This window comes from Canis lupus, chromosome 33 (genome assembly GCF_048164855.1).
Source record: "Canis lupus baileyi chromosome 33, mCanLup2.hap1, whole genome shotgun sequence".
Taxonomy (NCBI): Eukaryota; Metazoa; Chordata; class Mammalia; order Carnivora; family Canidae; genus Canis; species Canis lupus.
Window position 1 is genome coordinate 33849328 of NC_132870.1, and position 24832 is coordinate 33874159.

Here is a 24832-nt window from a genome sequence, read left to right on the forward strand (position 1 = left end):
AAATATATATTTTTTTATTCCTTGGAGAAAAGGAAAAGAATGAAATAAAAAAATGCAAAAAGAAGCAAGAAAAAAGGTATCTGTGTGGTCTTATAGAATAATGTGATATAGAGGCCTGTGGAGAGAGAGATCCCTATGGACTTGAGAAAGTACTCCTTTCTCCTGAAAAGAGCTTAGTCTAAGTAAAATAAAGACATTCCCAAATATGGAGGCCACAGAGTAGGGTCCCAAAGTATATTTGTTGAGCTTAATTGAATAGCTTAAAATGTATTAGAATATCTGGTTCATGTTTTTATTTTTTTTTAAGTACAGTTAAAGAAATCTGTAGCTGCTGGTCTCCTTTTCCAAAGCCGCTGCCATGGAAACTACCACTTCCATGCAAGTATGACTGTTTTATTCTTATATACTTAGTGAAGTCTTTTGGCCATTTTCAACATGGTGGCTTTTCTTTCCTAAAGATTAAAGCCAAACCCAGACGTAAAAAGTCCTGTGATGAAAAACAAATGTTCGTCAACTACCCGGAATCAACGTTGAATTCTTCTGAGCAAAGGGGAAAGAATTTGAAACTAAGGACTGAAGAATTTTGCTAGACCACTATTTATGGTTGTTTATTTGTGTGCGGGTGCTCTGCTTTGTTGAAAGGAAGATTTCTTCTAGCTACAAGTTAGAATTTTCTAGCAGTAGGCTGGAAAGAATAATGGTAGGGAAGAAAATCTACATTGAAATTTTTCTTGGTAGTTAACTTTCCAGAAGAAGCATAATTTCAGTGAAGGCATTCTAGTCCTTAAGAAACCTTAATTCAGGTCTTAGAAACTTTTGTTAAATAGAGATAAAAATACTTAACCTTTCTTTCTGTGTAGCTATGAAGATTAAGTAAAATAGTATTTTTAAACTAATAATCATAATAATACTAAGAATAACTGTCATGTGCTGAATTGTATTCCTCTCACAATTCATATTTTGAAGCCCTAATCCCACTGCCTTAGAATGACTGTATTTGGAGATAGGGCCTTTAAAGAAGTAATTCAGTTGCGAAATGAGGCTATTAAGGTGGGCCTTAATTCTACTCAACTGGAGTCCTTATAAAAAGAGGAAATTTGGACTCAATAGAGAGACATCAAGCATGCTCCAACAAGAGGAAAGACCATGTGAGGACACTGAGAGAAGATAGCCACTTCAGACTAAACAGAGAGGCCTCAGGAAAAAAAAAATCAAACATGCTGATGCCTTTGTCTTGGACTCTGAGTCTCCAGAACAGTGAGAAAATACATGTCTGTGATATAAGCCACCCAGTCTGTGGTATTTTATTATGGCAGCCCCAGCAAGCTAATATAATAATGAACACAGACTGAGAATTTACTATGGTTTTTATAATTAGTACTATTTCTTGGGAGAACTGCTGAGTTAATCTGGAGAATGAATGAGGAGGATAAAGAGAGCATACTTCCACCTTTACCTATAACTTGCCAGAAGACCAGCTGCAGCTTACGCAGTTTATTGTATCAGTATTATTATTGCAAGAACAAAGAGAAACCATCTCTGACAGTAACTGACAGGGTCCTTCACAGTTTATGTTGCTTAGTTCTGAATGGAATTGACTTAATTATCAAATGAAATATGTATATTTTATTAAAGTATTCACCATTTTCCCCATGGACATGTAAATACACAAGGGAAGTTCAGATTTTTTTTTTCTTTCAAATATTGTGATATTTTGAGCATGGAGTGAATGAAAATGAGCATCCATTCCATAGGATATATTTGTTTAACATATTCTTGCAAGGCATCCTTTATACTGGCCTGACTTAGAAAGTTTACTACCCTTTGCTCCCTGTTTAAGTGTAGGTACAGTCAGTTTTACTTCCTTACATTTTGATATAAATTTCTCTATTCTCATGAATATGGATATGTTTATTCTTTCATTCTTGACAATCAGAAAGAAGTCTGAATCCTAATTCAAAATGCAAATTTAGTCAAAAAGGGGGAACCCACTAAATAAATGCACAATAGTATTATGATGCTCTAAGAATGCCATTAAAATTTCTATTGGTTAAGATTTCTGCACGTATATATATTTACATATGCATATATATCAATTACATATTAGAGATAAGCCATACTGTATGTTTATCTATTATCTATTTTCTATTGTATCCATTTTAGCATAGGACATAGATATAGATTAGGTAATGATTAACTCTACAAAAATTAATTTAAATGATAATTCCTTCAATGAGGTCACACATATCTAAGGTTGCAGGTACCAACCTACATGTTGTTTTCACTGATCTTTTCCTTTAAAGATCAAGTAACATTACCATTTACTTTTTAGGCAGTTACTTCACTAATATCTTGGCTCACTTACCTAATAGAGCAAAGAGCAAGAATTGAGAAACCCAATGAAAGGCACATTGACTATAAACTGTGGTAATGCTAGAATTCCTTAAAAAATCAACCAAGTAACGCTTAGTTATACACGTTACTAATGCCTAGGGACATCTTAAATTTGCAGTATGTGTACCCTAGTTTATCCGAACTTTAATTGAATAAGGCGTACTTTGTAATCTGCTTGTTTTGGTTGCTGTTAGTTTTTTCATGACCCTTCTAGTTTTTTTTCCATGGTCTATTAGTTTTTTATGTTTGTTAAAACACAGGTTTAATCTCAAAATTACATCATTTAAACCAAGGAACAGAAGTCTTTCATAGAATATTCTAGTATACTAAAATTGTGGCAATTTTGTGTTGTCTCTACTATGTAAAATAAATTTTGAAAAACCCCTAAATTCATTTTTTCCTTCTACTCTCATATATTTATTTTAAAATCAGCTATTGTTGCTTATATACCTGGGTAGGATAGTAATTTTTGTGTGTTAAAGAGTTGGAGAAAAAATTAAATATTTTTGGCTTGGGATTGGAATAAACTATTTGGAAATATAAATCAGTATAAACAAATATTTTAAGATCTTCTAGGTACTTAATGCATAATAGAATTGTAGTAGTGTTTGTTGGATGAATAAATGAGCACTACTTTTAAATGTAACTATCATAATTTAGACAAATCCCAGATTTTCAGTTTATCATTTTTAAACAATCATATATGGGGCCTACCACATTTACACATGTTTTGTCTGGTAGATTTTTTTTTCAATTAATAGCTTATTTGTAATATCGTGGTGAATGTAGCAGTTTGTTGAGAAAAAAAAGTTTCTTTTTTTTTAAGATTTTTTTTTTATTTGGGAGAGAAAGAGAAAGCATGGGGGTTGGAGGAGGAGACAAGAGAGAAGGAAAGAGAATCTTAAGCAGACTTCATGCTGAGTGCAGAGCTGGACACAGGGGCTTGATTACATGACCCTGAGATCACCAACTGAGCAGAAACCAAGAGTCTCATGTTTAATTGACTGTGCCACCCAGGCATCTGAGAAAAAAGTTTTGAAAACTACTCAAAAGTAGTTGAGTCACACACTGTGACTTGTATCTACATTCCATATGAAAACAGATAAACTTCACTCTTATTGAAAATATTTGCCTTGAGGATCTAAGAACACTGGATCTGCCATTCTTGATCTGTTCATTCTGAGTCTACTAGCTAATGACAGTAATTGTGGTGGTCATATGGAAGAGTGTGTTTTTTCTTTCTTGACCCCATCCTCAAAAGTAGAAAACTAGGGGATCCCTGGGTGGCTCAGTGGTTTAGCGCCTGCCTTCGGCCCAGGGCATGGTCCTGGAGTCCCAGGATTGAGTCCCACATCAGACTCCCTGCATGGAGCCTGCTTCTCCCTCTGCCTGTGTTTCTGCCTCTCCCTCTATCTGTGTCTCCAGTATTCCTGATGAACATGGATGCAAAAATTCTCAACAAGATACTAGCCAATAGGATACAACAGTACATTAAGAAAATTATTCACCATGACCAAGTAGAATTTATTCCCGGGACACAAGGCTGGTTCAACACTCGTAACAATCAATGTGATTCATCATATCAGCAAGAGAAAAACCAAGAACCATATGATCCTCTCAATAGATGCAGAGAAAACATTTGACAAAATACAGCATCCATTCCTGATCAAAACTCTTCAGAGTGTAGGGATAGAGGGAACATTCCTCAACATCTTAAAAGCCATCTGTGAAAAACCCACAGGAAATATGTCTCTCATGAATAAATAAAGTAAAATCTTAAAAAAAATAAAGTAGAAAACTTGCTTCAAATTCCTTCCTTTCTCCATCTCTTCCTTCCTTTCTCTTTTTTCCTAGACAGCATATACGAATATCATTTTATAGATTCATCATTGTTATAAATACATACACAAAAACATTATTTATAAGAAATGTTTTGTTTTAATATATTGAAAGCTTTCTGATACAAACAATTGTTTCTTATTAATTTTGTTCCCTTTGTGTGTCTATTACAGGGTTCAGAATTAAAAGCAGATACTAATATCTGTTGAATGAATCACTGGCCTGAATATCCTTCTGAGATGAAGTATTCCATTATTAGCTGTATGTGGTAATGCTTAATTTCTTTTAAATTTATGCCTTCAAATTTTTAAGCATAATTCCCTAACCCAATATTCTAGAATTAGGTAACATACCCTATAAGTACTATTTATGTGTTTTTAGGAAATCCATAAATATTTGACTATATCTGGAATTGATCATATTAAATTTCTTCTATTAAGAAAAATGGGCAAAGATTGAGTGTAGTTGTGGAAAAATAGAAATGCTATTTGTAGACCTTAATTTGCAGTTTGACAGATGTACATCCTAAGGATAAAATGTGGTACTGCACTTTATGAACATGTTAAATACTTGAAATAATAAGTTGCATATATATGCGACAATTCCTAGAGCTAGTTGATATGTGGTTAATTAATGAGAAGAATGGTGCAGATAGTAGTAAGTGCCCTAGGAGTTCAAATGCTATAGTCTGGAGAGGTAAGAAAATTTTCACTGAAGGAGGTGGGACTGAGAAAAGTTGTGAAAAATGCTTAGAAGCTGATGGGACGTTATATGGTTCAAATTCCTGGGAAGTTGCTACCAGCCTGGGAATACTATCAACTACCCCTAGCCTTGAAGCCATGGAGTCTTTGACTATCCATGGTCAAATTCTTTCGAGCCTTGTGGGACTCTTATCTAACAAGCTTCCATATCACTGAGGGTAGTGTTTCTGTTCAGATTAATAGTTCTCGTTGCCCTTCTTTCTCCAAGACATAGATCAACGCTATCATATGTCATATCCCTGTTTAGCTCAGTCATAACTAGAAATTTGATTACAAGACATTCATGTTCACAAAAACACAAAACTCCATGCTGGTCTGACCAGCTCTTAATTTTCCTCCTACTCCCATCCTATTTTCCTTTAAAACTTTTGTTCTTTATCAGAAAACTACCATATATGTTCGATCTCTTCTAGGAACATTCTTTATATTATTGTCTTATCCAAAAAACTGCCTGTCCCTTTATACTGTTAGCTTTAATGTGGGCCTCTCAAAATAAGGCTGCTTTGTTCTTTCTCATACTAAATGAGGTATAAGAGGTTGGGTTGGTGTCCTCTTTTATTTCTGTTTCCACTACTTCCTCTTTATTCCCCCTCCTTCAGACACCTACTACTGTTCTTGAGGTTCATGCCACTTAATTTTATCCCTCCTCCATTTTTTTCTGTTATTCTTGTCTATTTGCCTACCTACTAAAGCTCTTTTATTCAAGAGTATAGATTCCTAAATCCCGTGTATTTGTGACTTCAGTATCCACATAAATAAATCATTCAGAATGCTACCTTTTGGGTTTTTTGGTCTTATCTTCAAATTTCTTTTTATTTCTCTTGGACAGCCATTTTTATACTGTTTTTTTTTTTTTCAGCCCAGAAAATATAACACTTCTGTAACCTTGGTTTTAAATATCTCGTTTTCCCATACCACCATCTATTTTTCTGACACTTTTATTCAAGTTTTTCTATTGTCACAATTCAAATATATTAAGACTGTAGACTCTACCTACATCTTTTTAGTGGTCAATATATGTCAATATGTCAAAATACCTTATTGAAAAAAATAAAGTCAAATGTTTTCCATATGGTTGGTTCATGGAATTTGTGAGAAGTGATATTTTTTCTTTTTTTTTAGTGCATAGTCATCAATTGTTAGATACCACTTATTTTGCTGATGCCTCACTTCTAACAAATGAAAATTTAGTTATACTATCTTTTAAATTGCATAAATAACTTTTAACAGTTATTACAGTAATCTTAAAATCTGTATAATTAAATAAAATCAGGGTGCCTGTGGCTCAGTCACATAAGCATCTGCCTTCAGCTCAGGTCATGAAGAGGGGAGGGGTTACGGGTAGAGTTCCTGGGATTGAACTCTGCCTCAGGCTCACCACTCAGCAGGGAGTCTGCTTCTCCTTCTCCCTCTGCCCTTCCTCCCATTCAAACTCTCCATTTCTCTCTCAAATAAATAAATTATTTTTAAAAAGTTGTAATTAGGGATGCCTGGGTGGCTCAGTGGTTGAGCGTCTGCCTTTGGCTCAGGGCGTAATCCCAATTTGGGAATCAAGTCCCACATCCAGCTCCCTGTAAGGAACCTACTTCTCCCTCTGCCTATGTCTCTGCCTCTCTCTCTCTCTGTGTCTCTCATGAATAAATAAATAAAATCTTTTTAAAAATTGTAATTATGTTTAGGAAAAGAAAATAAGAACCTAGAAACCTCTATACAGAAAAACAAAAAAGAATACTTTTAATATTGCATTTGTCCTGCTGAGCTCAATTATAATGTGTATGAAAATAAATTATATAATTTATACAAAATACAATAAACATATTATTATTGCTATTATTTAGGTCAAGAAGAAATGCAAACTTAGGTAAATTAAAATAGAAGTTGAATAATTTAGCATATTAAATATATAAATCATATTTACTGGCATGGTTGTGTGTGCACGCATGCATGTGTATGTGTGTGGGGTGTGCGTTTGTGTACTGTTTATTTATTTATTTTAGAGAAAGAGAGAGCATCAGCAGGGGTAGGGCCAAAGGAAGAGAGAGAATCTTAAGCAGGCTCCACTCTAAGCTGGACTCAGGGCTCCATCTCAGGACTCTGAGATCATGACCTGAACGAAAATCTAGTCAGACACTTAACCAACTGTGCCCGCCCCCCAGGCACCCTTTCTTTGCCTCTTAAATATAAATATACTTTTCCTAGGTGATCTCCTCATTTGGCATAGATATAAATTCAATACTTATTCTGATGACTCTCAAATGTTTATACTTATCCCTAGGTTCTTGAACTTGTATTTCGAACTACTTATCTGACACCACAATTCAATTCTTTATATACCTTTCAACATACCTATTATAAAAGCAGAAACTCATGATTTTCCAATTTTAGTGTATGTGCTGCTGAAGTGAGCACAGAAACTCATGATTTTCCACCCTAATCTCCTCCTTAAACTCCTCTCCTTTGTCACCCTAGCAAATGGCAGCAAAATCCATCTAGCTGTTTCTTGTGTTCCCAACCTTTCAGTAAATTCTGATTACTGTATCCTTACATTATTCTCCAAATCTGTTTACTCTCCATCTCCACTTTTTTTTTTTTTTTTTTTTAATCTCAGTTCAGTTTACTATTCTTTCTTGCCTGGAAAATAGCTTACTAATTTGTTTCTTTAGGTCTGCTATTATCCCTTTCATATCATTCCCACAAAACAGCAAGTACGATTTTAAATTAAATCTGATTATACCATTCCTCTGCTTAAAACCCATCAATGTCTTCTAATTTTACTAAGAATATCAAGCAGCCTCATTTTCATGAGCCACAGATCACACACATTCCAGTCCCTGCCTACTTCTTTAAATCCATTGCAGGCCCCTCCTGAAATGGTTCACTATGTTGTTGATAGTCTTTCCTTTTAAAAGTTTAATGAGCCCATCGAGTTTTTTTCCAACCAGATTATTTGTAGTCCTTGTTGCTTCAGCATGGAAGTCTTCTTTTGGTAGGTTTCAATGTCAATGCCATTAAAGTTGCATTTTTGTCTTTCTTATTCATTGTTGATTTCCCAGAACCTAGAATGATACCTGTTACACTTTAGGTGTTCCATATGCATTGGTGAATTAAATGCATGATTACATTTCATCCCTAAGGTCTTCCCTTAGGGAAGTGAACTTAAAGTGATTCATTTCCTTTCCTCAGATGGGCTTTTCCTAAATACTGTTTTTAAGGTTCTTCCCCATCAAGATTAAATTGCACTTTATCCCTTATCGTTTGAATGATATCCCATACCATTTTAATTTCCTTCACAACAGTTTTTATAATCTGCAATTATCTTACTGACTTATTTCTTTGCTTATTGTCTACATCCATCAGTAGAATACAAAATCAGTGAGGGCATCTTCTGTTTTGTTTACACTGAAACTTTAATGCCTAAGACACTATCTGTACACATTAATCCTATATCATAAACCCCAGTAAATATTATGAAACAAAATTAACAAATAAATAAATGAACAAAATGAACAATATAGAAAAAATTCTGAGGAAAAAATTAGGGAAGGTGAAGTCAAAGTGATAAACAAAGCTTAGCAAGTAAATATAAATGATATGCTGTTTACCTTGTTAAGATTATTTTCTAAAAATGCCAAATAGCACAGGTTCTTATATTAACTCATCTGGAGAGTATAATTTGCTCTTCCCCTGTCTTTCTTCTCCTTGTTCTGAGCCAATTTCCTATCCATGACAAATGTTCCTCTAACCCCTGGTCATCTTGGTAGAATTTGTTTTCCAGTCTTTGATGTGGAAATTTTCAGTGGTTTTTGGAAATTTAAATAGCTTAGATTAGTCAGACAGTTTTCCTCTTGATAAGCCAGGAAGGTATTTCCCCTCAGAATTTTATCAAAATGTTTCATATGTTTGAACTTGATTCATAGCTGTCCCTATGGTTTCTATGGTTGTCAAACATTTCTACAAAAAATATTATCTACCATGGTTTTGAGTCTTTTGTGTAAGATATAATCCACTTATCAAGAAGTGCACAAAATATGAATGTAGAGATCAATGATTATCCGCTTTCCAGATTAAGAAAAAGAAAATTACAAGCAATAAGAAAAATAGAAGGAAAATTACCAGCACTGCAGAGTACCTAACCCCTCAGCATTTCCTATTTCTGTCCTTTCCCTCCTTCACTATAGTTTGGTTTGATTTAAAATTTATATAAATGGAATCATAAAATATGTATTTTTTGTGCCTGACTTGTTTCTCACAATGCTATGCCTCTAAGATTCACCTATGTTGTTATGAGTAGTAATATTTTATTCTTTGTCATTGCTGGTTTTTGTTACGCTGGACAGAAGTATCACAATTTATCTCTTCCTTTCACCGTTGATGGAAATTGGATTTGTTTCCAGTTTTTAGCTCTCGTAAATAATGCTGAAAGTTCTCCTACATGCCTCTTGAGATACATGTGCAAGCATTTCTACTGGGAATATCTTACTAATGGAACTGCTATCTTATAAGGAATGTTTGTGTGCAGTTTTAGAAGATACTACTGAATAGATTTATAAATTCTTGGTATCAATTTAACATTAGCCAACAGAATATGAGAATTAGTTGCTCCGTGCCCTTGCCATATCTTGGTACTAAAAGTCTTTTTGATTTTACCCATTCTAGTGGGTGTGCAATAGTGACTTATTATATTTTAATTTAATTTTCCTGATGATTAGTATGTTCCACAAATTTTCATAGGTTGTCATTTGACTCTGTCTCTTGACCTTTTTTTCAGTTATGTGTTTTATTCCTTATTAATTTCATATGTATGTTTCATTTGTCCTGCATATAAGCCGTTTCTCAGTCATATGTGTTGTAAATACATTTGCTCCTTTCTTTGGCTTCTTTTTTAACTTTCTTGATGCCATTTTTTGATGAACACAATTCCTACATATTAAAGTGAACTGATTTATCACTTTATCCCTCGTTGTTAAAACTTTTTGCTTCCTGTGTAAGAAAGTTCTACTCAGCTCAAGATTGTGACTGTATGATTTTATATTCTTATCAAACTATGCTGATTTCCTTTTCATATTTATATCTACATTCTATTTGAAATTGTTTTTTTTTGTGTGTGTGGTGTGAGGTAGGGGTTAAAATTCAATTTTTTTCCACAGAGTACCCAATTACACAAGTACCGTTTATGGAAAAGTCCATCCTTTCTCCGCTGTGCTATAGGGTCACTGTGACATAAATCAAATGTGTATATTTATAGTCTCTCTGTTCTGTTCAATTGTCCTATTTTTCTGTGCTTTGTGCCAATACAACATTGTGTAAGTTATTCCAGCTTTATAGTGTTTTGATTTCAGTAGAAAAAATTCCACCTTATTTTCCTTCAAAAGTGTTTTAACTATTCTTTTCTTTTAATACTGTTTTTTAAAGATTTTATTTATTTATTAATGAGAGAGAGAGAGAGCGGCAGAGGGAGAAGCAGGCTTCAAGTAGGGAGCCCGATGTGGGACTCGATCCTGGATCTCCAGGATCAGGCCCTGAGCTGAAGATAGTGCTAAACAGCTGAGCCACCCGGGCTGCCCTATACTTTTTTTTTTTAGAGCAGTTTAGGTTTACAACAAAATTGAGAGGAAAATAGGTTTCTCATATCATCCCACCCCACACATGCATAGCCCCTCGTGTTATCTACATCACTCACCAGAATAATATATATATATATATTTTATTTATTTATTTATTTATTTATTTATTTATTTATTTAATTATTTATTTTACCAAGAATGAACTTAAAGTGATTCATTATAATCATCCAAAGTCCATAGTTTATCTTAAGGTTCACTCTTGGTGTTGTACATTCAGTCAGTTTGGACAAATGTATACTGACATACACTCATCATTATAATATTACACAGAGTATTTTCACTGTCTTAAGAATTCTTTATGCTCTGCCTACTAATCTATTCCTTCCCTTCCCCACCTTGGGAATCACTGATTCTTTTATTATCTCCATAGTTTTGTTATTCCAGAACGTCATATAGTTGAAATCATATAATATGTCACCTTCTCAGATTGGCTTTTTTCATTTAGTAATATGTATTTAAAATTCCTGCATGCCTTTTCATGGCTTGATAGCTCATTTATTTTTAGCACTGAATAATATTTTGTCATCTGGATACACCACAGTTTATCTACTGAAGGATAATCTTGGCTGCTTCCAAGTTTTCGTAATTATAAATAAATCTATTTTAAGTATCCATGTGCAAGTTTTTGTGTGGAGATATGTTTTTGACTCCTTTTGGGTAAAGAACAAGGAGAATGTATTTTCATTGCTTTATTGAGTGTGATTGAGATCCTAGGTTGGAAATAGGAGGAAAAAATTTAGCAAAGTAAATTTACCATTAAAGTTCAAAGAAATGCCTGTAATTATTTTATTTGTGCAGGCTACCCCTTGCCATGCACACATCTCTAATTCTTGCACTGAATTTGAATGTTTAGATTAAGTATAAAAACAAGTCATATTTAAGTCTCTCTTTACCTTTGTCTACTTCAGAGTAAAGTTTCATTCTTCATTTTGTCTACTTCAGAGTAAAGTTTCATTCTTCATTTTTATCCAAACAATAAGTAACTTTTGACTGCTACCTATGACACAAGCATTATTCTACATGATGAAGATATAGCAATGACCAAAACAAAGTAAAATCCTTGCCTTCATGGAGTTCACATTCCAGGAGAAAATATGCCAATCTCATCAATAATGGTTTTTTATCAGAATATTTTTCCTGGGAACCCTGTACCTTATAGACTGGTGGGGCTTCAGTGCCAGGAAAAGTTTATGACACAGGGGATTGGGCCCCTCCTTCAGAGTCCAGGACCTGAGTTAATAATAAGACTAGATAGAACCTGAGGAGTCTGTCCTGTGTGAGTCTTCATTTTTACCATAAGGATTAACAAGACTAAATTCACAAGATTGTCAAGGGAATTAAATTAGATGATGCATGTGAAAAAATCATTTACAAATTTAAAAATTATATATATATTTATAAATCATCTTAGATCAACGTCTTTATAAAATTGACACTTTCAATATTATCATAGCATTTCTTTTCATTTTGTATATATTACTCAGCCATTAGAAATGACAAATACCCACCATCTGCTATCTTTTAAAATTTCTGTCCATGAAGATTAACAATTTTCTGTGTGGGGATATTGCACATATTTTGTACATTTATTTTGAGTATTTGTAATTTTTATGCTGTGCAAGTGGCATCTTTACATATTTTTAAAAATCATGTGCTTGTTTTTGAAACATAAATACAACTATTTCTTTATGGCTAAAAATCCCCTTTTTGAAAGTATAATTGTAGGCAAGTTTGGAACTATGTAAACAAGAAAGGTAATGCTGAATATATTGAGGATAAAATTCACATAGTTTTTTATGTTGTTTATGAATCATTCATTCATTCAAATATAATGACTACCTTTCATTTGCCATGAGAGTCAAGTGAGGATATAAAATAGTCCTGATATAATGTAATTATTTTGCAACAGAGGTATATATACAAAATACCCCCCCCATCTCTATCTCTATCTATATCTGTATCTATATATATAAATTATATATGTATCACTTTAAAGTATACATGCATATAAATCACTCAAGGGAGAAGCTGAAAAAAAATATCCTTAACTTTACATGGCCATATTTTTAAAATACAATCCATTTATCCACTATTTTCAAATTAATGAAAAATACTTTAACTCCTTTTTGCATTTATGAGAAATTCTTCATTTATTTTTTAAACATTTTATTTTATTTTTTAAAATATTTTATTTATTTATTCATGAGAGACAGAGAGAGAGAGAGAGAGAGAGAGGCAGAGAGAGAAGCAGGCTCCATGCAGGAAGCCTGACGTGGGACTCCATCCGGGGTCTCCAGGATCAGGTCCTGGGCCGAAGGCGGCGCTAAACCGCTGAGCCACCGGGCTGCCCCAAATTCTTAATTTATGCTGTACTATTAAACCTTGATTTCATTCTTTCCTGGTAATTCCTGGAAATTTCTGCTCCGCAGAGTATTTCCTGCATTCACAGGGACTTTTTAAATTTTTATTTTTTGCAAGAATTTTTGAAAGCTATCTTTTTACTTAGAGTTGAGAATCTTGAAGTGTCTCCTTGAAGATTCAGATTTTGTTTGTGTGGAAAAAGAAGAGAACAGGAAGAAGGAATCAACCTAATCCCATTGTGGAAAGGCTACTGTTTAATCTTCCTCTCCTCTTAAAAATAATAATGCAAATCCCCACACAAGCAAATTATTTTTTCACTTTGACCTTGAACGCATCATGTATTATCTATCACTCATTAACATTATTTGTCATCCTAGAACATTTTATAGTAACACTTACATTTGGTCAACTTCCTCTAGTAAAGATTTTATTATGTTTTTATCAAGATTGTTTTACTAATATGGCAGACACTGTGTCTACAAGTACAGAGATAGAATGCCTCAAACTTTTTTCTATAGGCACACAGGATGAAAGGCTGACCACCTCCATTCAACCGAGAATTGATTTAGGAGATGACTGTGTTGGAGTCTACGGTATGGCTAAGTTCACTTCTGGTTTCAAACATCTCAAAAAGTAAGAATTCCAGTGTGCTGTTGTAGGCCTTTCTTGCTAGTGGGAATTTATTCTTTTTTTTTTTTTTAATTGAAGCATAGTTGACACACAATATTACATTAGTTTCAGGTGTACAACATAGTGATTTGACAACTATGTATGTTATGCTATGCTCACCAGGTGTGTAGCTACCATCTGTCATCATGCAATGCTATTATAATACCACTGACTATGTTCCCTATTTTGTGCCTTTTATTTCTGTGAATTATTCATTTCATAACTGGAAGCCTGTGCCTCTGATTCCCCTTCACCCATTTGCCCATCCCCCATCCAACTCCCTGCTGGCAGTTAACCATTACTTTGTTCTCTGTATTTATGGGTATGTTTCTACTTTTTAAATTTGTGTTTTTTTTTTTTTAATTCCACATGTAAGTGTAACTCCATGGTATTTTTCTTGCTCTATCTGACTTATTTCACTTAGCATAATACCCTCTGGGTCCATCCATGTTGTTTCAAATGGCAAGATCTCATTCCTTTTTATAGCTACGTAACATTCCATTGTGTATAGATATACACCACACACAAACACACACACACACACACACACACACACCCCATATTTTCTTTTTCCTTTATCCATTCATCTCTCAGTGGATACCTAGTTCACTTCCCTACTTCAGCTATTGTAAATAATGCAGCAATGTACATAGAGATGCAAACACCTCTTTGAATTAGAGGTTTAGTTTTCTTTGGGTAAGTACCCAGTAGTGGAATAACTGGATCATTTGGTAATTCAATTTTTAATTTTTTGAGGAACCTCTATACTGTTTTCACAGTGGCTGCACCAATTTACATTCCCACCAACAGTGCATGAGTATTCCTTTTTCTCCACATCCTCACCAACACTTCTTATTTCTTGTCTTTTTGATATTAGCTATCATCTGACAGGTGGAAGGTAATCTCTTATTGTGGTTTTGATTTTCTTTTCCTTGATGATTAGTGCTGTTGAGCATCTTTTAATATATCTGTTGGCCATCTTTCTGCTGTCTTTGGAAAAACATCTTTTCAGTCTTCTGCCTATTTCAGTCTTCTGCCTATTTGATTTTTTTGGTGTTGAGTTGTATAAGTTCTTTACATATTTTGGAGATTAATCTCTTATTGGATATGCCATTTGCAAATATCTTCTCCCGTTGAGTACATTGACTTTTCACTTTTTTTATGACCTCCTCTTCTGTGCAAAACCTTTTTATTTTGATGCAGGCACAATAGTTTATTTTTGATTTGGGTGGGGTTTTTTTGCCTGAGGAGTCATGTCTAGAAAAATGTTGTTAAGGCTAATATCAAAATGATAATTGCCATATTTTTTTAGGAGTTTTATGATTCTTAAGTCTCACATTTAAGTCTTTAATCCATTTCTAGTTTATTTTTGTGTATGGCAAGAAACTTAAGGGTTTTGATGGGTATAGTACAAAGAAAGTTTTATTCTTAAGTGAACTTACATTTTCTTGGATATATAGATAAGTAGTAATTGAGGTGAAAAACTCTCTTTTTTCCCCCCTTTATGCCGGGGGGTGGGGGAGATGTATGCCAATGCAGGTGTCTCTTTGCCACTGCTGTGCTATTGATAGGTTTGTTAACACAGTCTCACCAGGGACAAAGCATTTTGTACATGGAACAGAGATACTTTAATACTACTAGTTGAGTTTTCTGGGATTTCTAACACTTCCAGTTATATATAAAGGTATTTATCTGCCCTATGTAGGAATATTAATAGCAGTGGAATTAAACAACCATTGTTAGAATTTTTTTTTTTTTGAGAATATCTTTTGTTTTACTGAACTTCATTACAGAGGTTTCTTGCTTTATTGCCATTACTTTTTTAGGTTAATATATATTTGCACTCTGGTCAAAGGTAGAGAATGAGTTCCAAATTATATACAAACATCCAATGGGTAATATAAAGTATTTCAAGACAGCCTCTTGGGAAATGGTATTTACTGTTATAGACTATTTATATTCCCCCAAACTCATAGGTTGAAACCCCATCCTTTTTCTCTTATGTGATGGTATGAAGAGGTGGGTCCTTTGAGAAATAATTAAGATTAAATGAGGTCATGAAGGTGGAAAACTCATGAATGGATTGTGCCTTTATAGAGTCATGACAGAGTTTGCTTCTTCTCTCTGTTCTCCACCATGTGAGAACACAGCAAAAAGCTGGTAGTCTATAATCCAGAAGAGGGCTCTCACCAGAACTCAAGCATACTGGCTACCTGATCTTGAACTTTCAGCCACCAGAACTGTGGGAAATAAACTACTTTTGTTTATAAGCTACCCAATACTTTTGTTATAGCAGCCTAAATGGACTAAGATATTTATTTGCCTTTTACTTAGCTATATTATGCCTGTTGTTATAAAACTGGGGAAAATATTCTTAATAAGTAATTCAGTGCATTTGAAGAGCGGTGTTATTTATCAGTTTCTTTTCATGTTTGAAATTGTCTTACATCTACCTTGATCAACATAAGTCAATGTTCTGTGGCCTAAGTATAGGCATAGTACACACCTGTTGTGGTATATACAGCAGGTGGGTCTGTACATGATGCAAGTTCTATCTAGAAAGCTAAGAGTCATTGTGGATGTTTCCTCCAACCTCACACTACAGATGTGAACTGAAGTGAAGTGACTTGCCAAGGTCATGAGTATACTCAATGACAGTATACCCAAGCACAATATCATAAACACCAAAGTAATGTTTCTTCACAGTATCTTTGGTGTGAAGCTATAAAGAATTGCATAGGGGATGACAGGAGCAGATGACATTAATCTTTTTTTTAAATAATAAATTTATTTTTTATTGGTGTTCAATTTGCCAACATACAGAATAACACCCAGTGCTCATCCCGTCAAGTGCCCCCCTCACCCCCACCCCCGCCCTCCTCCCCTTCCATCACCCTTAGTTCGTTTCCCAGAGTTAGGAGTCTTCATGTTCTGAGATGACATTAATCTTGATGTAATTCTCTATTTATATGACAGTTGATTCCACTAAGAAATAAAGAGTGGTACCTGTATTATTATTAGAAGTTGTGTGATTTGTATTTCTTAAATACGTAGTTTTCCCCCCCTCATAATCAGGTACCTTTTACTGTCTAAGAATTGTAGAAATAAAGAGGAAAATGTACAATAACTTATAAAATAAGTGGTGATAATTTGGTAAAAATGTATCCTGTACTTCATTTAAGCATTACTCCATTAGATAACATATAAAAACAAGAGAAGTACAATAAACCATCTGGGTTGAGGACTGTAGGAGGAGACTTGGTTGGAAGCTTATACATTAAATGAAAATATTTGTACTAAAAGAGCTTGATTTTTGTATGCATGGTGGCAGGCAATTAGTTTCTTGGCTGTGCTAACTCATGTTTTTTAATTCAAAGCTAAATATCTGGCATTCAAAAGCACTCTTAAAAATGCAATATGTAGATGAGTCTACTTAGAATACAGCAAACTAAGGGCACTGGGTAAGTTATGAAAAATCTATGTTTGTGAACCACCCTGACTTCTTTCCCTGCCCAAAACTCCCTCCATCCTCTAATGTATTTCTGTAAGGGAATTATTTTCAAGCAATCATTTAATGAGGGGTTACTATGTGGTAGATATTGTACTAGGTGACTTATATAGATTATTACATTTAATTCTCAAAACAAACAAACAAACACAGAGAGAAAGTTGGTTGGACCTGCCATGAAGCCTTTTCTTGATGTAGAACCCACTTAGAACTGACAACTCAAACCTGGTATATGTTGTTCCATTATCTTTGTTAGATTAAAAAATAGGTTGAGTCAACAGCTATAAACTAGCAACTGGAGACTACAGTGATTTTTCATAATCCTCAATGGCAGATTAAGTTTGTGGTAATGCTCAGTCTCTAAGACCTATCAAACTTCTATACCAGCTAAACAGATTTTGAAATGGACATGTGGTATAAATAACTTCTCCTGTTAAAAATATTTTGTTATGGTGCTAATTTTTTCATTTGACCCAGGAATGTGGCATCACTTTTGAATTGCTGTACTTTGAGGAGGGTGGGGAGAGAAAGAGAGGAGGCGAAGCTTTACTGAAAGCAGAGAAAATAGCTATATGGAAAGGGCCATCTGACAGAAGTTGGGACCTTCAGTGAAGCTGGAGCCAATTCCCAGCATCCAACAGGGATGGACCTGGGAGGATATATACTGCCCTGAACTCATCCTCCTCTATCCTCCCAAAGTGCTGGTGCTTCCCACTGATCAAACCAACAAGAAGCCAGAGTGGGGGGAATCCCTGGGTGGCTCCGTGGTTAAGCACCTGCCTTGGGCCCAGGGCCTAATCCTGGAGTCCTGGGATTGAGTCCCGCATCGGGCTCCCTGCGCAGAGCTTGCTTCTCCCTCTGCTTCTCTCTCTGCCTCTCTCTCTATCTCTCTCTCTCTCATGAATGAATGAATAGATAATCTTAAAAAAAAAAATCCAGAGTGGGTGGCAGCTATGGGGGTATGCCACAGAAAACGGCCTCCTGGAGAACAAGCAGCAAAAAGAAGGATGGAGAGAGTATGATGAGTAGGAAAATTGATTAATGAAAATAGTCAAAATATAGGTCTTTTACAACTTAAGTACATTGCTGCTGGTTGTAAGAGGAAAATGAACAAAAGCTATAAAATTATCAAGTTTATAGGATCTCACAAATTTCTTTCAAACATGGATCTTATTCTATATTTTACTAACTCTATTCTTATATATCACTGGAAGCTCAGTTGAACTTCTGTCTCCAGTTTTGAATTCTTATAGTCTGAATCATCCCTTCCATTCTTTCAATTCTTTCTTTAAAGTGGGTCACTTGAAGTCCTTCATACAGCATGGCTACTTTTATAGCATTTAGGTTCAAAGAAACCAAAAAATAAATAAAATTAAAATACTCTGATTTGCAAGATTCTACTGGGTGAGTAAACATCATTCCACTGAAACTCTTCCTCATTAAAAAATGGCTCATGTCTGTCTTTTTTTCTCAAGCATTGACCAGGGAGTATTTCTGTTCTTTCCTTTGGTGGGATGAAAATAATTTAGAAGTACCTTATCTCAATCCCAGCCATTTTGCAAAAGAATTATATTTGCTTTTATTATTTTCTGTGTCATGTAATCAAATATGTACCCTCCCCACAGCAGCAACAGTTCTTTTTAAATCCATTGACTTGTTTCTACAATAGAGTACTTCTGACTAATTTTTTTTTTCATGTCCGAAGTTGTGTATTTTACATTTACATGTTGAGAAGGAACTGGTGCCAACAAAATGGCTATGGAATGCAGATGTTGTTTTTGTTCAGTCTTGTGTTTCTGGGTGGGGTTGTTAGCCAATAGAGTTTGAAATACCAAAATCATATATCTGAAATCTAATGTATAATTATTTTGGAATCAGAAACAAGTTTTAAATGGTAAGTTAACTTGGGATTCCAAATATTTTAAGACACAATAAAATACTACCTCTTTAACCTTTCCATTTCAAAGAAAGCCCCTCACCAATCAAATGTTGTTTGCCTCACATTGAATTCTGAATAGTCCAGGGGAATTGACATTCCAAAAGAACTATAGTCCTAAAACTGGCAAGACTCCTCATTCTTTCCCAAATGTATATAAGATAGAATTTAGAAGTTTAACAACTAAATGGAAATGTAAAGGAAACTTTTTAAAACTTAGAACATTTATTTCCTCCTTCATTGTTTTGAGGATTTTGGACTACAAAAAAGAATGAAATCAGCCATGGTAAAACATCTGGTTGAGTTTTGCTGGTTTTTTATATTTTAAGCTTTCCAGCTTTTCTTATTTGAATGAATAATACTTAAGTGGGATAATTGTAACTGTTCATAATGCTGATCTTTCAAAAAAGAACATCACACTGTTTATGGAACCTTAGGAATGTGGGAAATTGTTTGTCCTTCAGTAAACTTGCTGAAACATTTCTGGTTAACATTGCCTACCCTAGCAGAAATGATGTGGTTTCTAAAGTGGATTTTCTAGATTTCAGTGATTCAGACTCTCTTCTCGACCATACTCCAAGTTCAAAGTGTCTGTCAGACCATGGAACTCTTGTCCAGTAAGTGCACCCCCTAAAGAAACGAATTTGGGCAAGGTCTGGCAGGATTGTAAATAAAACAGGAGTGAGTTACACTAAAATGGGCTCCCACGGGAATTAAATGCTTGCTTATCCCCTCAAGGAAAATCGCAATTATTAAATAAAATTTGGATTTGTTTTTTTAAGTGAAGAATATTCTTGTTTGATTTTATTACATAGGAGTTTGCTTTTACAAAATGTGGAACAAATGGAAAAATTCACTTACCATTAGGAGCAGTTTTTGCATATCTATTCCACGTGAAAAGTAAATAGATGATGAAGATAATTTCCATATTGCCAATAATGTGTATATTTTAGTGAAGATCAGTTGGTATTTTATTCTTTAGATAACAAAAGAGTACTTAAAAAAACTTTTTGTTATGCCAAATTTTAATTGTATAAATAAGTAGAGAGAATAGTATACTGAAATTCCATTACTCATTTACCAAGCTTTAACAACCTTGAGCAGAGAATTAATCTTTTCTATCATAGTTTAAGAAATTTTAAGACCTATGAGGTCCCCAAGGTATCAGCCCAATATTATGACAATAATTTACAGATGTAGCTTTTGAGGGCTAAAGAAATTAAGTTAGTTGACCAAAGTTATCTAGTGGCAGAGCCAAAAGTAGACCTCTGCTTCAAACTGACATTTTCGTAGTTTAAATTATAAAAACTTTTTTTTTTTTAATCCTGAGTTCTTAAGCTGGAAAGTGGGAATAATAATCATAACTCACTTTGTTGCTTTGAGTGAAAGCCATGTAAAGAGGCTAGGGCCAACCCTGGAAAGTAGTAGGTTTCTCTCTTCCTCCTCAGACTTAGTGTCCTTGATCACACATGGTAAGAAGAACCACTCTATTCAGCCTTTGAGACCGCCATGAGATTAAAACCTTGGCTCTGGTGAAAAATCTCTATCAGAAATAATGGACTTCAGGGGAATAGTTGAAAAGCCAGATTTCTAAGCCCAGAAAAAAACAGAAACATTAAGGAATCACTAGGTCTCAGAGACAGGCTACCTGGAGTGTAAAGCCAAATCCCAAACAGCTATCTTCCACAGACTGACACTCAGACTGGGGCACTGTGTTGGTTTGTCAGAGGGGCCAGAAGCTCTGTGGTGGAATTATGGGTAGAGAAGAGCTGATGAAGTGAGTGACTAATACTGAAGGGGAGTATACATGCAAAAACAGAGGGGGTGAAAAAGAGGCTAAAATCAAGATCAGAGATCAATTTTTATTTCTCTCCTATGTATTTTTTAAAAACTGCTAACTAAAAGAGTTTTGGACTTTGATTATTGCCTTTTGTTTATGTATAAATTCCTTATGTATATGTTAGGTGGTGGTACATCTTCTTAAAAATTTAAAAACATATGGAAGCTAATACTGGCACAGGTTTGGAATCCTCACTGGGATTTTTATTCCAGGCCAGGGACCAAGGTTTCACTAAATGAGGCTTGCCTGAAACACTGAGATGCATACGTTGATCCGCTTTTACCTAAGTGTACAAGAAACAATTATCCATCGACTTCCTTTGAAGATAAGTTAGAGCTTTATGTTTCTGTTACAGAAATCCTCCTGCTTCTTTAAATATTACTTTTCTGGGTTTTTTATTTTTTAATTTTTATTTTTATGAAAGTGCTTATTAGGTAATAATCTGTTTGGCCTATTTTATGTCTTCAAATTATCTGATAGTATAAATATTGGATCACTTTTGGCCATTTTCTAACTCCACAAATAAAAAACATTACATTTTTAAAAATAATGTCACTCAATAAATCAAAATAACTTAAAATGTGACCAAATATTTTTGCTTAGTTCCTCCTGCTTTAACACATGTGTGTTTTATCAAATCTAAAATTCTGTAATAGTCCCTGGACATACATAAAGAATGCTTAATTTAGGCTGCTCTTTAGTCAATTGGTAGAAAAGATCTCACTATCAATGCAGTTTACGGTTTTAGAAATCCAAATCAGCATATAAACAATATCTCATTCAGAGCTGAGTCTTTTGCAGTACAGGAATACTTTAAATCAGACAACAACAGGACTTTTATGAGACTCAAACTATCTAAAGTGAAATTTCAACACTTGCAAAGGAAAGAGATTTATCTTTTTCACCCTAATAGTTATAGTTCAAAATATACGTGAAACAATTGACAATCATGAACATATTTTTCTGGTGTAGGTATTCTGATTAGCCTCCTCTAATTGGAGAGTCACCTTAGGGAATTCCTCACAAAATGCTACATTTTGTTGGAATAGGACAACACATGAATCAAAGGACATGGATTCTATCAGTGCAGTTTAGCTGCACATTGCTCAGTCGCATCTGATGGGGGGAGACCTAGAGAAACACAAGTGGGTCAGGGATAGGAAAGTGAGGGTCAAGGATAGGAAGAGCATGCATGGTACATAGACAGACTTCACTTAATTCATGTTTGTGCCTTTGGCTGATCTTGTTAGGTTAGTAACATTTCCATGATTTCCTCTGTTCCTCAATTTGCTATTAAACAACCGTCGTAATCGAGACATTTATTCTAATGCTTAGTATGAACTTATTCTCGTATAAGTTTATATACTTTGCCATTTGCCTAACCTTAGGGGAACTGGTGAGCTACACATCACACTTAAAAACTTGCTTTCTATTCTTTTGATCCAATGCACTCACTTGCCTTACTCAACCTCATACCAAGACCAAATTAAAACTAAAAAAAAAAAAGATTTCTTTCGGCTACTGAACCACTTCCTAATAAGTACTGATGTTGAGGACAGGAGGTAAATTACATCACCATTTCTGTTTATTTTATTGTGCCGTTTCCAATGCAATATGCTTATTCATTCACGTTCAGTATGCCAAAAAGGAAGGGTGGTTCCATCTGTGAAAAACTGATAATCCAATCTCTTCTCAGACTAGATATTAATGAGTGAATGAAGATAATTCTGAATATTTATAACCACTGTATATTCTAGATTTTGACAGGTAGTTTGACTTAACACTTTCTAAATGACCAAGAAACCACTTGATGTATTAGAGTACTAAAAAGAGGAGAACTAAGAGTACCACTTTCAAAGAAAGCCACAGTACATGCTACTTCCATATGTCTTCCCCTACTCCACCCCTCGGGGAACAAATATTTGTCAGTCATTTCTAGTTTCACCAATTTAACATGGATGAATATGATGCCATTAAATGAGCATTTGTACACTGAAATACTATAATGTCATTTTATAATCTTAAATACTTAAAAATTCAACTCTAAAAATATGTAGAACAAAACTACTATCATTTTTCATTGATGTATTTCTAAATGTGTCATCTTTTTATCTTATTTTTTTAAGATTATATTTATTTCCTTAGAGAGTGACAGAGCGCCAGCAGGCAGGAGACCAAGAGAGAGAGAGAAAGAATCCCAAACAGGCTCCATGCTCAGTGTGGAGTCTGACACAGGGCTCAATCTCGTGACCTGAAATCATGATCTGAACTGAAATCAGGAGTTGGACTGTCAACAGACTGAGCCACCTGGACACCCCTAAGTGTGTCATCCTTTGAGAGAGCAACTAATAGATTTGGAAAATATATCGTTACTCTCTGTCCTTAACCTGCCTCCTCGAAGTATATTTGCATAAATGTGTATAAACAAATATGTCCATATACTAAATATATAGTAAATATTCTATATTGTCAAGAAAATTTGGAGATTATTTTATGCTCTCAAGACAAAATATATTCAATATTTGAAATGGATTTTTAACATATGTGTAAATTTAGTGAAATCAGAGCTGAAAAGGACTTCATAGTGTAGGTAGAGTGAGTTCTGATCCTTCTTTGTCTAATAAGTAAAGTGTAGTGTTTCTATGGAAACTGCATTTGGAGAAAATAATTATTAAGTATTAAAATATCTATTGTATCACAATGTCAGTAGAATGATTTACTCTATAGTGATAGAAACACTTTAATATTTAAGAACTATTGTGCATAGGATATATTTTATGGTTTGAAACTAAGTTTCAAGAGGAATCTTTTGTCATTAAAATGAATGGTAAACTCAATGCCCCTCCAAAAATCTATTATATATTATTTGTAAGGAAAATATTTGAGGGATCCCTGGGTGGCTCAGCGGTTTGGCGCCTGCCTTTGGCCCAGGGCACGATTCTGGAGACCCGGGATCGAATCCCACGTCGGGCTCCCGGTGCATGGAGCCTGCTTCTCCCTCTGCCTGTGTCTCTGCCTCTCTCTCTCTCTCTGTGTGACTATCATAAATAAATTAAAAAAAAAAGAAAATATTTGAACATATGTATAACATTGGTAGTACATTGTGAGAAAAAGTACCTTTGACCAAAATTGGCTGAGTGGTAACACCATACAAGAAACAAAACACAACAAAACATTACCACAAAAAAGACAATTTTTGATTAAGATAATTTTTATAGGTAATTTTTAACAGAATAAAATTGACATAGATGTTTTTATATAATTAAATTGTGTAGCATTTGGTCTTTCATTTAGTCAGATATTACCTATGCTCTGTTAAATTAATGAGATTATATTCATGAGGTACCATTGAAGTGCTCATGCAATATCTGTATCTTTTGTGGCACATCATGGAATATAAAGTAACTTTTTCAGAGTCAAAGCAACTGCATCTTTGCAGCCCTGCCCAAGCTTTTTATAGATCAGATTGCTTTTATGTCTGGGGTAGCCATGACTTCATATCAGACTTGAAGAAATGGGCTCTGGAGGGAAATGGGTAGCAAGTGACAGACATTTTTTTTTTTTTCTTTTAAAATGTTTACCTCTCAAGGGTTGTCTAGATTTTTAAAAGTTGGGTGGAGTAGCATTAGCTGGCTGACAAAATGAGGAGAGGTTTGTTAACCAAAATTTGAAGGAGCCTTCCTTCCTAGGGTCTTTCACCAGTTTTGAGCTTTTAAGAAATCATTTTCATGTCAACTTTGTCCGAAGCCTTTAATATATAGTAACAATATACCAAACATCCCTTTATCTTTTTTTATATATTTTTTTTCTGCTTTATTGATAATGTGTTGGGAGAGGGGCTCTGCCAAATTCCATGAAGTATTGTCCCACTCAGAATAAAACTGACATCAAGGCAAGTCA

At 34.4% G+C, this 24832-nt stretch overlaps 1 long non-coding RNA gene across 4 annotated transcripts in view; it reads left to right on the forward strand.

Annotated features, from left to right (window-relative positions):
- The window catches only part of LOC140623697 (uncharacterized), a 114333-nt gene that overhangs the window by 4472 nt on the left and 85029 nt on the right, over nucleotides 1–24832 (forward strand). The window contains exons 2-4 of one of the 4 annotated variants that reach the window (XR_012023250.1): nucleotides 313–382; nucleotides 4407–4501; nucleotides 13498–13572. This is a non-coding gene — a long non-coding RNA (uncharacterized lncRNA). Of the gene's footprint in view, nucleotides 1–307; nucleotides 383–4406; nucleotides 4502–13497; nucleotides 13573–24832 lie in introns of all 4 variants that reach the window. The other 3 variants (XR_012023248.1, XR_012023249.1, XR_012023247.1) reach the window with 3 other exon arrangements.